Raw genomic sequence first — 10,767 nt, forward strand, 5'->3', positions numbered from 1 at the left:
TGAGGTCCTAGACCCCACATGGAATGAAGGTCGTGCCACTGACTTTCACAGTTCGGAGGAAGAGGCAGTGGTGAGACCGAGCCAACAGCGTAGCAAAAGAGGGAGCAGTGGGCAAAAGCAGAACACCCGCCGCCAAGAGACTCCGCCTGCTACTGACCGCCGCCATCTGGGACCGAGCACCCCAAAGGCAGCTTCAAGGAGTTCCCTGGCATGGCACTTCTTCAAACAATGTGCTGACGACAAGACCCGAGTGGTTTGCACGCTGTGCCATCAGAGCCTGAAGCGAGGCATTAACGTTCTGAACCTGAGCACAACCTGCATGACCAGGCACCTGCATGCAAAGCATGAACTGCAGTGGAGTAAACACCTTAAAACCAAGGAAGTCACTCAGGCTCCCCCTGCTACCTCTTCTGCTGCTGCCGCCTCGGCCTATTCTGCTGCTGCCGCCTCGGCCTCTTCCTCCGCCTCTGGAGGAACGTTGGCACCTGCCGCCCAGCAAACAGGGGATGTACCACCAACACCACCACCACCACCTCCGTCACCAAGCGTCTCAACCATGTCACACGCCAGCGTTCAGCTCTCCATCTCACAAACATTTGATAGAAAGCGTAAATTCCCACCTAGCCACCCTCGATCCCTGGCCCTGAATGCCAGCATTTCTAAACTACTGGCCTATGAAATGCTGTCATTTAGGCTGGTGGACACAGACAGCTTCAAACAGCTCATGTCGCTTGCTGTCCCACAGTATGTTGTTCCCAGCCGGCACTACTTCTCCAAGAGAGCCGTGCCTTCCCTGCACAACCAAGTATCCGATAAAATCAAGTGTGCACTGCGCAACGCCATCTGTAGCAAGGTCCACCTAACCACAGATACGTGGACCAGTAAGCACGGCCAGGGACGCTATATCTCCCTAACTGCACACTGGGTAAATGTAGTGGCAGCTGGGCCCCAGGCGGAGAGCTGTTTGGCGCACGTCCTTCCGCCGCCAAGGATCGCAGGGCAACATTCTTTGCCTCCTGTTGCCACCTCCTCCTTCTCGGCTTCCTCCTCCTCTTCTTCCACCTGCTCATCCAGTCAGCCACACACCTTCACCACCAACTTCAGCACAGCCCGGGGTAAACGTCAGCAGGCCATTCTGAAACTCATATGTTTGGGGGACAGGCCCCACACCGCACAGGAGTTGTGGCGGGGTATTGAACAACAGACCGACGAGTGGTTGCTGCCGGTGAGCCTCAAGCCCGGCCTGGTGGTGTGTGATAATGGGCGAAATCTCGTTGCAGCTCTGGGACTAGCCAATTTGACGCACATCCCTTGCTTGGCGCATGTGCTGAATTTGGTGGTGCAGAAGTTCATTCACAACTACCCCGACATGTCAGAGCTGCTGCATAAAGTGCGGGCCGTCTGTTCGCGCTTCCGGCGTTCACATCCTGCTGCTGCTCGCCTGTCTGCGCTACAGCGTAACTTCGGCCTTCCCGCTCACCGCCTCATATGCGACGTGCCCACCAGGTGGAACTCCACCTTGCACATGCTGGACAGACTGTGCGAGCAGCAGCAGGCCATAGTGGAGTTTCAGCTGCAGCACGCACGGGTCAGTCGCACTACAGAACAGCACCACTTCACCACCAATGACTGGGCCTCCATGCGAGACCTGTGTGCCCTGTTGCGCTGTTTCGAGTACTCCACCAACATGGCCAGTGGCGATGACACCGTTATCAGCGTTACAATACCACTTCTATGTCTCCTTGAGAAAACACTTAGGGCGATGATGGAAGAGGAGGTGGACCAGGAGGAGGAGGAGGAGGAGGAGGAAGAGGGGTCATTTTTAGCACTTTCAGGCCAGTCTCTTCGAAGTGACTCAGAGGGAGGTTTTTGGCAACAGCAGAGGCCAGGTACAAATGTGGCCAGCCAGGGCCCACTACTGGAGGACGAGGAGGACGAGGATGAGGAGGAGGTGGAGGAGGATGAGGATGAAGCATGGTCACAGCGGGGTGGCACCCAACGCAGCTCGGGTCCATCACTGGTGCGTGGCTGGGGGGAAAGGCAGGACGATGACGATACGCCTCCCACAGAGGACAGCTTGTCCTTACCCCTGGGCAGCCTGGCACACATGAGCGACTACATGCTGCAGTGCCTGCGCAACGACAGCAGAGTTGCCCACATTTTAACCTGTGCGGACTACTGGGTTGCCACCCTGCTGGATCCACGCTACAAAGACAATGTGCCCACCTTACTTCCTGCACTGGAGCGTGATAGGAAGATGCGCGAGTACAAGCGCACGTTGGTAGACGCGCTACTGAGAGCATTCCCAAATGTCACAGGGGAACAAGTGGAAGCCCAAGGCCAAGGCAGAGGAGGAGCAAGAGGTCGCCAAGGCAGCTGTGTCACGGCCAGCTCCTCTGAGGGCAGGGTTAGCATGGCAGAGATGTGGAAAACTTTTGTCAACACGCCACAGCTAACTGCACCACCACCTGATACGCAACGTGTTAGCAGGAGGCAACATTTCACTAACATGGTGGAACAGTACGTGTGCACACCCCTCCACGTACTGACTGATGGTTCGGCCCCATTCAACTTCTGGGTCTCTAAATTGTCCACGTGGCCAGAGCTAGCCTTTTATGCCTTGGAGGTGCTGGCCTGCCCGGCAGCCAGCGTTTTGTCTGAACGTGTATTCAGCACGGCAGGGGGCGTCATTACAGACAAACGCAGCCGCCTGTCTACAGCCAATGTGGACAAGCTGACGTTCATAAAAATGAACCAGGCATGGATCCCACAGGACCTGTCCGTCCCTTGTCCAGATTAGACATTAACTACCTCCCCATAACCATATATTATTGGACTCCAGGGCACTTCCTCATTCAATCCTATTTTTATTTTCATTTTACCATTATATTGCGAGGCTACCCAAAGTTGAATGAACCTCTCCTCTGCCTGTGTGCTAGGCCTAAATATATGCCAATGGACTGTTGCAGTGGTGGCTGACATGAAGCCTGATTCTCTGCTATGACATGCAGACTAATTCTCTGCTGACATGAAGCCAGATTGTCTGTTACGGGACCTCTCTCCTCTGCCTGGGTGCTGGGCCTAAATATATGCCAATGGACTGTTGCAGTGGTGGGTGACGTGAAGCCTCATTCTCTGCTATGACATGCAGACTGATTCTCTGCTGACATGAAGCCAGATTGTCTGTTACGGGACCTCTCTGCTCTGCCTGTGTGCTAGGCCTAAATATATGCCAATGGACTGTTGCAGTGGTGGGTGACGTGAAGCCTCATTCTCTGCTATGACATGCAGACTGATTCTCTGCTGACATGAAGCCAGATTGTCTGTTACGGGACCTCTCTGCTCTGCCTGTGTGCTAGGCCTAAATATATGCCAATGGACTGTTGCAGTGGTGGGTGACGTGAAGCCTCATTCTCTGCTATGACATGCAGACTGATTCTCTGCTGACATGAAGCCAGATTGTCTGTTACGGGACCTCTCTGCTCTGCCTGTGTGCTAGGCCTAAATATATGCCAATGGACTGTTGCAGTGGTGGGTGACGTGAAGCCTCATTCTCTGCTATGACATGCAGACTGATTCTCTGCTGTCATGAAGCCAGATTGTCTGTTACGGGACCTCTCTGCTCTGCCTGTGTGCTAGGCCTAAATATATGCCAATGGACTGTTGCAGTGGTGGGTGACGTGAAGCCTCATTCTCTGCTATGACATGCAGACTGATTCTCTGCTGACATGAAGCCAGATTGTCTGTTACGGGACCTCACTGCTCTGCCTGTGTGCTAGGCCTAAATATATGCCAATGGACTGTTGCAGTGGTGGGTGACGTGAAGCCTCATTCTCTGCTATGACATGCAGACTGATTCTCTGCTGACATGAAGCCAGATCGTCTGTTACGGGACCTCTCTGCTCTGCCTGTGTGCTAGGCCTAAATATATGCCAATGGACTGTTGCAGTGGTGGGTGACGTGAAGCCTCATTCTCTGCTATGACATGCAGACTGATTCTCTGCTGTCATGAAGCCAGATTGTCTGTTACGGGACCTCTCTGCTCTGCCTGTGTGCTAGGCCTAAATATATGCCAATGGACTGTTGCAGTGGTGGGTGACGTGAAGCCTCATTCTCTGCTATGACATGCAGACTGATTCTCTGCTGACATGAAGCCAGATTGTCTGTTACGGGACCTCTCTGCTCTGCCTGTGTGCTAGGCCTAAATATATGCCAATGGACTGTTGCAGTGGTGGGTGACGTGAAGCCTCATTCTCTGCTATGACATGCAGACTGATTCTCTGCTGTCATGAAGCCAGATTGTCTGTTACGGGACCTCTCTGCTCTGCCTGTGTGCTAGGCCTAAATATATGCCAATGGACTGTTGCAGTGGTGGGTGACGTGAAGCCTCATTCTCTGCTATGACATGCAGACTGATTCTCTGCTGACATGAAGCCAGATTGTCTGTTACGGGACCTCTCTGCTCTGCCTGTGTGCTAGGCCTAAATATATGCCAATGGACTGTTGCAGTGGTGGGTGACGTGAAGCCTCATTCTCTGCTATGACATGCAGACTGATTCTCTGCTGTCATGAAGCCAGATTGTCTGTTACGGGACCTCTCTGCTCTGCCTGTGTGCTAGGCCTAAATATATGCCAATGGACTGTTGCAGTGGTGGGTGACGTGAAGCCTCATTCTCTGCTATGACATGCAGACTGATTCTCTGCTGACATGAAGCCAGATTGTCTGTTACGGGACCTCTCTCCTCTGCCTGTGTGCTAGGCCTAAATATATGCCAATGGACTGTTGCAGTGGTGGCTGACGTGAAGCCTCATTCTCTGCTATGACATGCAGACTAATTCTCTGCTGACATGAAGCCAGATTGTCTGTTACGGGACCTCTCTCCTCTGCCTGGGTGCTGGGCCTAAATTTATGCCAATGGACTGTTGCAGTGGTGGCTGACGTGAAGCCTGATTCTCTGCTATGACATGCAGACTGATTCTCTGCTGACATGAAGCCAGATCCTCTGTTACGGGACCTCTCTCCTCTGCCTGGGTGCTGGGCCTAAATTTATGACAATGGACTGTTGCAGTGGTGGCTGACGTGAAGCCTGATTCTCTGCTATGACATGCAGACTGATTCTCTGCTGACATGAAGCCAGATCCTCTGTTACGGGACCTCTCTCCTCTGCCTGGGTGCTGGGCCTAAATTTATGAAAATGGACTCTTACAGTGGTGGGTGACGTGAAGCCTGATTCTCTGCTATGACATGAAGACTGATTCTCTGCTGACATGAAGCCAGATTGTCTGTTACGGGACCTCTCTCCTCTGCCTGGGTGCCGGGGCCTAAATATCTGAGAATGGACTGTTCCAGTGGTGGGTGACGGGAAGCCAGATTCTCTGCTATGGAACCTCTCTCCAATTGATTTTGGTTAATTTTTATTTATTTAATTTTTATTTTAATTAATTTCCCTATCCACATTTGTTTGCAGGGGATTTACCTACATGTTGCTGCCTTTTGCAGCCCTCTAGCCCTTTCCTGGGCTGTTTTACAGCCGTTTTAGTGCCGAAAAGTTCGGGTCCCCATTGACTTCAATGGGGTTCGGGTTCGGGACGAAGTTCGGATCGGGTTCGGATCCCGAACCCGAACATTTCCGGGATGTTCGGCCGAACTTCTCTAACCCGAACATCCAGGTGTTCGCTCAACTCTAATCAAAAAGCAATACATTCTTTGAAAAACATTAATGGACAAAATAAAATGTTTTATGAAAAGATTTCCATTCCAAAACACTGAGAGAGTAAGTGTCAAGATTAGTAGCAAAGGAAAAAATCCGCAGACTCTTTGCGGCTGAGTGAAGAAAAACAGCTATATAAGCAGGCTGAAAATGAGAGTTTGCGAGCTTGCAATTGTTTTGATCTCAAGTGTGCTTTGTTTTAAGTGTGCGACTTCAGATTGTGTGACTTTGGGCTCACAGACTTTAGGAGAGAACTTCATTAATTCACTTGTTTAGGGTTTTTATTAGTGTTGCATGAATCAAAGCACTGAAGCAGAATTCAACCCGAAGTTTAGGAAAAATTTGATTTGCTGTGAAGCTGAATTTTCTTGCGCTTTGTGGTAGCAATGGCTGCTGCATGTGTTGCAAAGTTAAAAAATTAAGAAGCCCGGGAATGTGATATGACCCATAATGCCGTGCAGCCAACCAATCCCCTGTGATGTCACATCCCTATAAAAAGCCTCATCCTGCGCAGTCTCCACCATTTCACTGTGAGCTGAGCATAGGGAGAGATGTGACAATGGCTTATACACTAGGGACAGTAAGCTTTAAATTGTAGAATATTGGATAGGGACAGTGCAGGAGCAATGTAGGGAGATTGTAGAGAGAGTTTTTAGACACTGTAGGGAGAGCATAGAGAGAGCATAGGGAGACTGCAAGGACAGTGCAGGTTGAATGTAATCACATGTGCATCCTGTTCACCTGCTTCCACAATTCCAGTTAGTCTACTAGTTTATATATTGAATTACTGTGCCTCAGTTTTAAAGGGAGGTCTAATATATTGCTGTCTGCATCTTGTTGAATTGATGACACAATCCCTATTAATCTCTTATTTTATATATAGAATTCCTGTGCCTCATTATTAAAGTGCAATCTAATATATAACCCCATGCATCTTGCTGACACAATCCACATTAATCTTTTAGTTGATATATACAATTACTGTGCCACAGTATTAAAGGATAGTCTAATATATTGTCTCCTGCATTTTGTTCACCTGCTGCCACAATTCCAGTTAATCTCTTATTTTATATATACAATTACTGTGCCTCAGTATTAAAGGGCGGTCTAACATGTCGCTGTCTGCATCTTGTTCACTTGCTGCCAGAATCCCAGTTAATCTCTTAATTTATATATAGAATTACTGTGCCTCAGTATTAAAGGGTGGTCTAATATATCGCCAACTGCATCCTGTTCAACTACTGACACATTCATAGTTAATCTCTTAGTTTACATATAGAATTACTGTGTCTCAGTCTTAGGCCTCATGCACACGACCGTTTTTTTTTAAGGTCCGCAAAAACGGGGTCCGTAGGTCCGTGATCCGTGACCGTTTTTCCGTCCGTGGGTCTTCCTTGTTTTTTGGAGGATCCACGGACATGAAAAATGAAAAAAAAATCTAAGTCAAGTTTGCCATTGAAATGATAGGAAAAAACGGACACGGATCACGGACACGGATGACAATCTTGTGTGCATCCGTGATTTTTCACGGACCCATTGACTTGAATGGGTCCGTGAACCGTTGGCTGTGAAAAAAATAGGACAGGTCATATTTTTTTCACGGCCAGGAAACACGGATCACGGATGCGGCTGCCAAACGGTGCATTTTCCGATTTTTCCACGGACCCATTGAAAGTCAATGGGTATGTGAAAAAAAACGGAAAACGGCACAACGGCCACGGATGCACACAACGGTCGTGTGCATGAGGCCTTAAAGGGTGGTCTAATATATCGCCGTCTGCATCCTGTTGAACTGCTGACATAATCAGCATTATTATTTTATTTTATACATATAAAATTACTGTGCCGCAGTATAAAGGGCTTGTGTCACTCCGGGATTGCGCCATGACCGTTTTTCTGTTCTATTTTAAACAGTTTGTTGGATCCAACTGCCGGTCACCTGCTGCACCATGAAGTACTCTTCATATGTAGTTTCAGGATGCAATGGTAAAAGGTACGCATAACTTGAATTATTAGGTAACATACTGTATATGTTGTGGTCAACTATTGGCCCCATGTGGCCCCTTTATGTAATTCACATAAAAAGGGGCATTTTCAGGAGATTGCAGGCCAATCTGAGCAATAATTGGCATATTATGCTGCGCACCTGACCAGCCAAATCCCATATCAGCAACAGCCCCTGTTTGGCCAACATTAGTTTTCAGGCTTCTGTTCCTTATGCAAAAATTCTACGGCCATGTTTGATCCATCCACCATGTTCGGCCCATCTGGTATTAACCGTAATACATGTTAAAAGCAAAATACAATTTTTAAATTTTACACTTGAAGTATGGAGATCATTATTATTATTATTATTTTTTTGCATTTTCCTTTTTTCCTCCGCACATTACAATAGCCATAACTTTTTAAAATGTTCCATTCATATAGCTATAGGAGGGCTTATTTTGGGGGGATATGTTGTATTCTGTTATTGGAAAGTGGGGAAAAAATTCTTTGTGGGGTTAAATTGAAAAAAAAAATATACAATTTTGCCAAGGTATTCAGGGTTTTGACATCACAGTGTTCATAGTGCGCTAAAAATGTCATAACATCCTTATTCTGCAGCTCAATAGGATTACGGCCATACCAAACTTAGAAAACTAAAAACATTTGAAAAAAATTCTAAATTTTCTTTGCATCACCATTTTTAGACAGCCATAACTTTTTTTATATTTCAGTCTATAGAGATGTTTGCAGGACAAAATGTAGATTTTATTGGTACCATTTTGGTAGTACATGCAACTTTTTGAAGACTGTTATTAAATTTTTTTTGGGGGGGGGGGGAATTGACAAAAAAGGTGAATTGTGTTTTTTTTTCATTACAGCACATGACATTTAGATTAATATTTTAATAGTTTAGACATTTTTGAACAAAGCAATACCTACATTAATAAATATATATATATATGCAAAATTGGGAAAGGGGGGTGATTTAAACTTTTATTTTTTATTTTTACAGTGACAACTTTTAACCACCTTGGGGGGCTAGAACCTGGGATCTTTTGATCCCTTGTCCTATTCGCCCTATTCACCATCATTGCGGCCGGGGTCTGTTGTATGATACAGCCGGCACCCACCGCTTATGGAACAGGCTCAATGCAGCAGCCCGCTCCTTACATTCCCTCAGCCACGGTGACGTACGGGTATGCCCGATTTATAGTGATTTGTGACTAATTAATTTGTACCTAATAGAATTTCTTGTTGAAGTAAATAGAATTTTTCAAAACTTTGCTCATCACTAATATTTATCGCATTGTATAATTAACCTTGTTTTTTGTTTTAGTGTAATCCACGTTATCGAGTACGTGCACCATGATTGAGAATGCAGTCCAGTGCACATCTTGTGCAATGTGTGCAGTCCTTGAGGAGCCGCTTGAGGGTTCATATTGTTGTGCAAAATGTGAGCAAATGTGCAATTGTTTGGAAGCTCAGATCCTGGATCTAAATGAGCAAATTGCAACAATGAGACATTGTGACAATATGGAAAGCAGACACCTTATTGGGTAGATTTGGGGGAGGGTGGTAGTATGGAGGCTCAAGAAAGTGAGGTAGCTAGCTGAGTAAGCATAAGAAGGCAGGGTAGACGGAAGAGTGCCCGGGAGGCTAGCTATGATCTGACACACCCCAACATGTTTGCCAAGTTGGCAGATGAGGGGGATGTTAGTTCATGGATAGCATGGCGGCAGATCCAGCAAGGAGGGGACCAGTTCAGGACAGACCAGACAGGTGCTTGTAGTGGGAGACTCTATCATTAGAGATACACATAGGGCGATCTGTCAAAAAGACTGGGATCATTGAACAGTGTATAGGCTCGAGTTCAACATATTGCGATCGAGTTGATAGATTACTGGGGGGGATGGTGAAGACCCAACGGTCATGGTTCACATTGTCACCAGTGAAAAAGTTAGAGGTAAGTAGAGGGTCCTTAAAAGGGTTTTCCAAGATCTTTATACTGATGAACAGTAGGTGTCCGACTCCCTGGACCCCCGCCAATCAGCTGTTTGAGAAGGCAGTGTCGTTCCTTTCAGAGTTGCATCCTTCTAAAAGCTTTCACCTGGCCTATGAGCAGCTCAGCCCCATTGGAGTGAAAGGGGCTGAGAGCAATACCAAGGACAGCCGCTATATAATGTATGGCACTGTGCTTGGTAAGCTGAGAGAAGGCCACAGCACCTCTACCTTCTCAAACAGCAGATTATCTAGGTTCCAGGTTGTCAGACCCGCGCCGATCAGATACTGATGACCTACCACTTCAAAAATATTTTCAGGTACTTAGGTTGCAAGCTTAGAGCAAGTATCTCAAAGGTAGCATTTTCTGAAATACTACCTGTACCACAAGCCAAACTAGAAAGGTGGCATATGTCTTGAGAGAGGCCCCGATGTGGTGACCCCAAACATGTATTTGGTTTTTACATCTTTGCAAAATAAAGCACAATTTTATGGAAGCTGGATTTCCTCTTTTTCAAATGTTCCACATGATCCACCAGGATCCAACTAGAGGGACGGCCATACTAGATTTAGTATTAATCAAAAGACCTGACAGAAAAACAGAGGAGCAGGTTGGGGGACACCTGAGAAATATTGACTATAATATAGTCAGCTTCTAATTGACATACAAGTTTTTAAATTAATAAAAAGTGAAGAAGCACGAAAAAACTATAAGGAAAAAAATTGAATATGTAAAAGACAGATAAAGACAGCCAAGCTGGAGACACAGAGACTTATTGCTAAACAGAGTAAAACTAACCCTAAATTTTTTTCCAAATATATAAATAATTAAAAGATGAAATCTGAAAATGTTGGCCCTTTAAAGAGTGATAAGGGAGGAGTTGGGGAGGATGATGAGGAAAAAATATATTTATTAAATCATTTCTTTCTCCACTGTATAAACTAAGGAAAATGTAATGTAAGATGAAATGCAGAATGTCAAAGTAAGCTCCCTATTAAATGTGGCCTGCTCGACCCAGGAAGAATAGACAAAGGGTCAAAGAGGGTTAAGTTATGGAGAGACTCTTATTTC

Source organism: Bufo gargarizans, chromosome 8, assembly GCF_014858855.1.
Source record: "Bufo gargarizans isolate SCDJY-AF-19 chromosome 8, ASM1485885v1, whole genome shotgun sequence".
In the NCBI taxonomy this organism is placed as follows: Eukaryota; Metazoa; Chordata; class Amphibia; order Anura; family Bufonidae; genus Bufo; species Bufo gargarizans.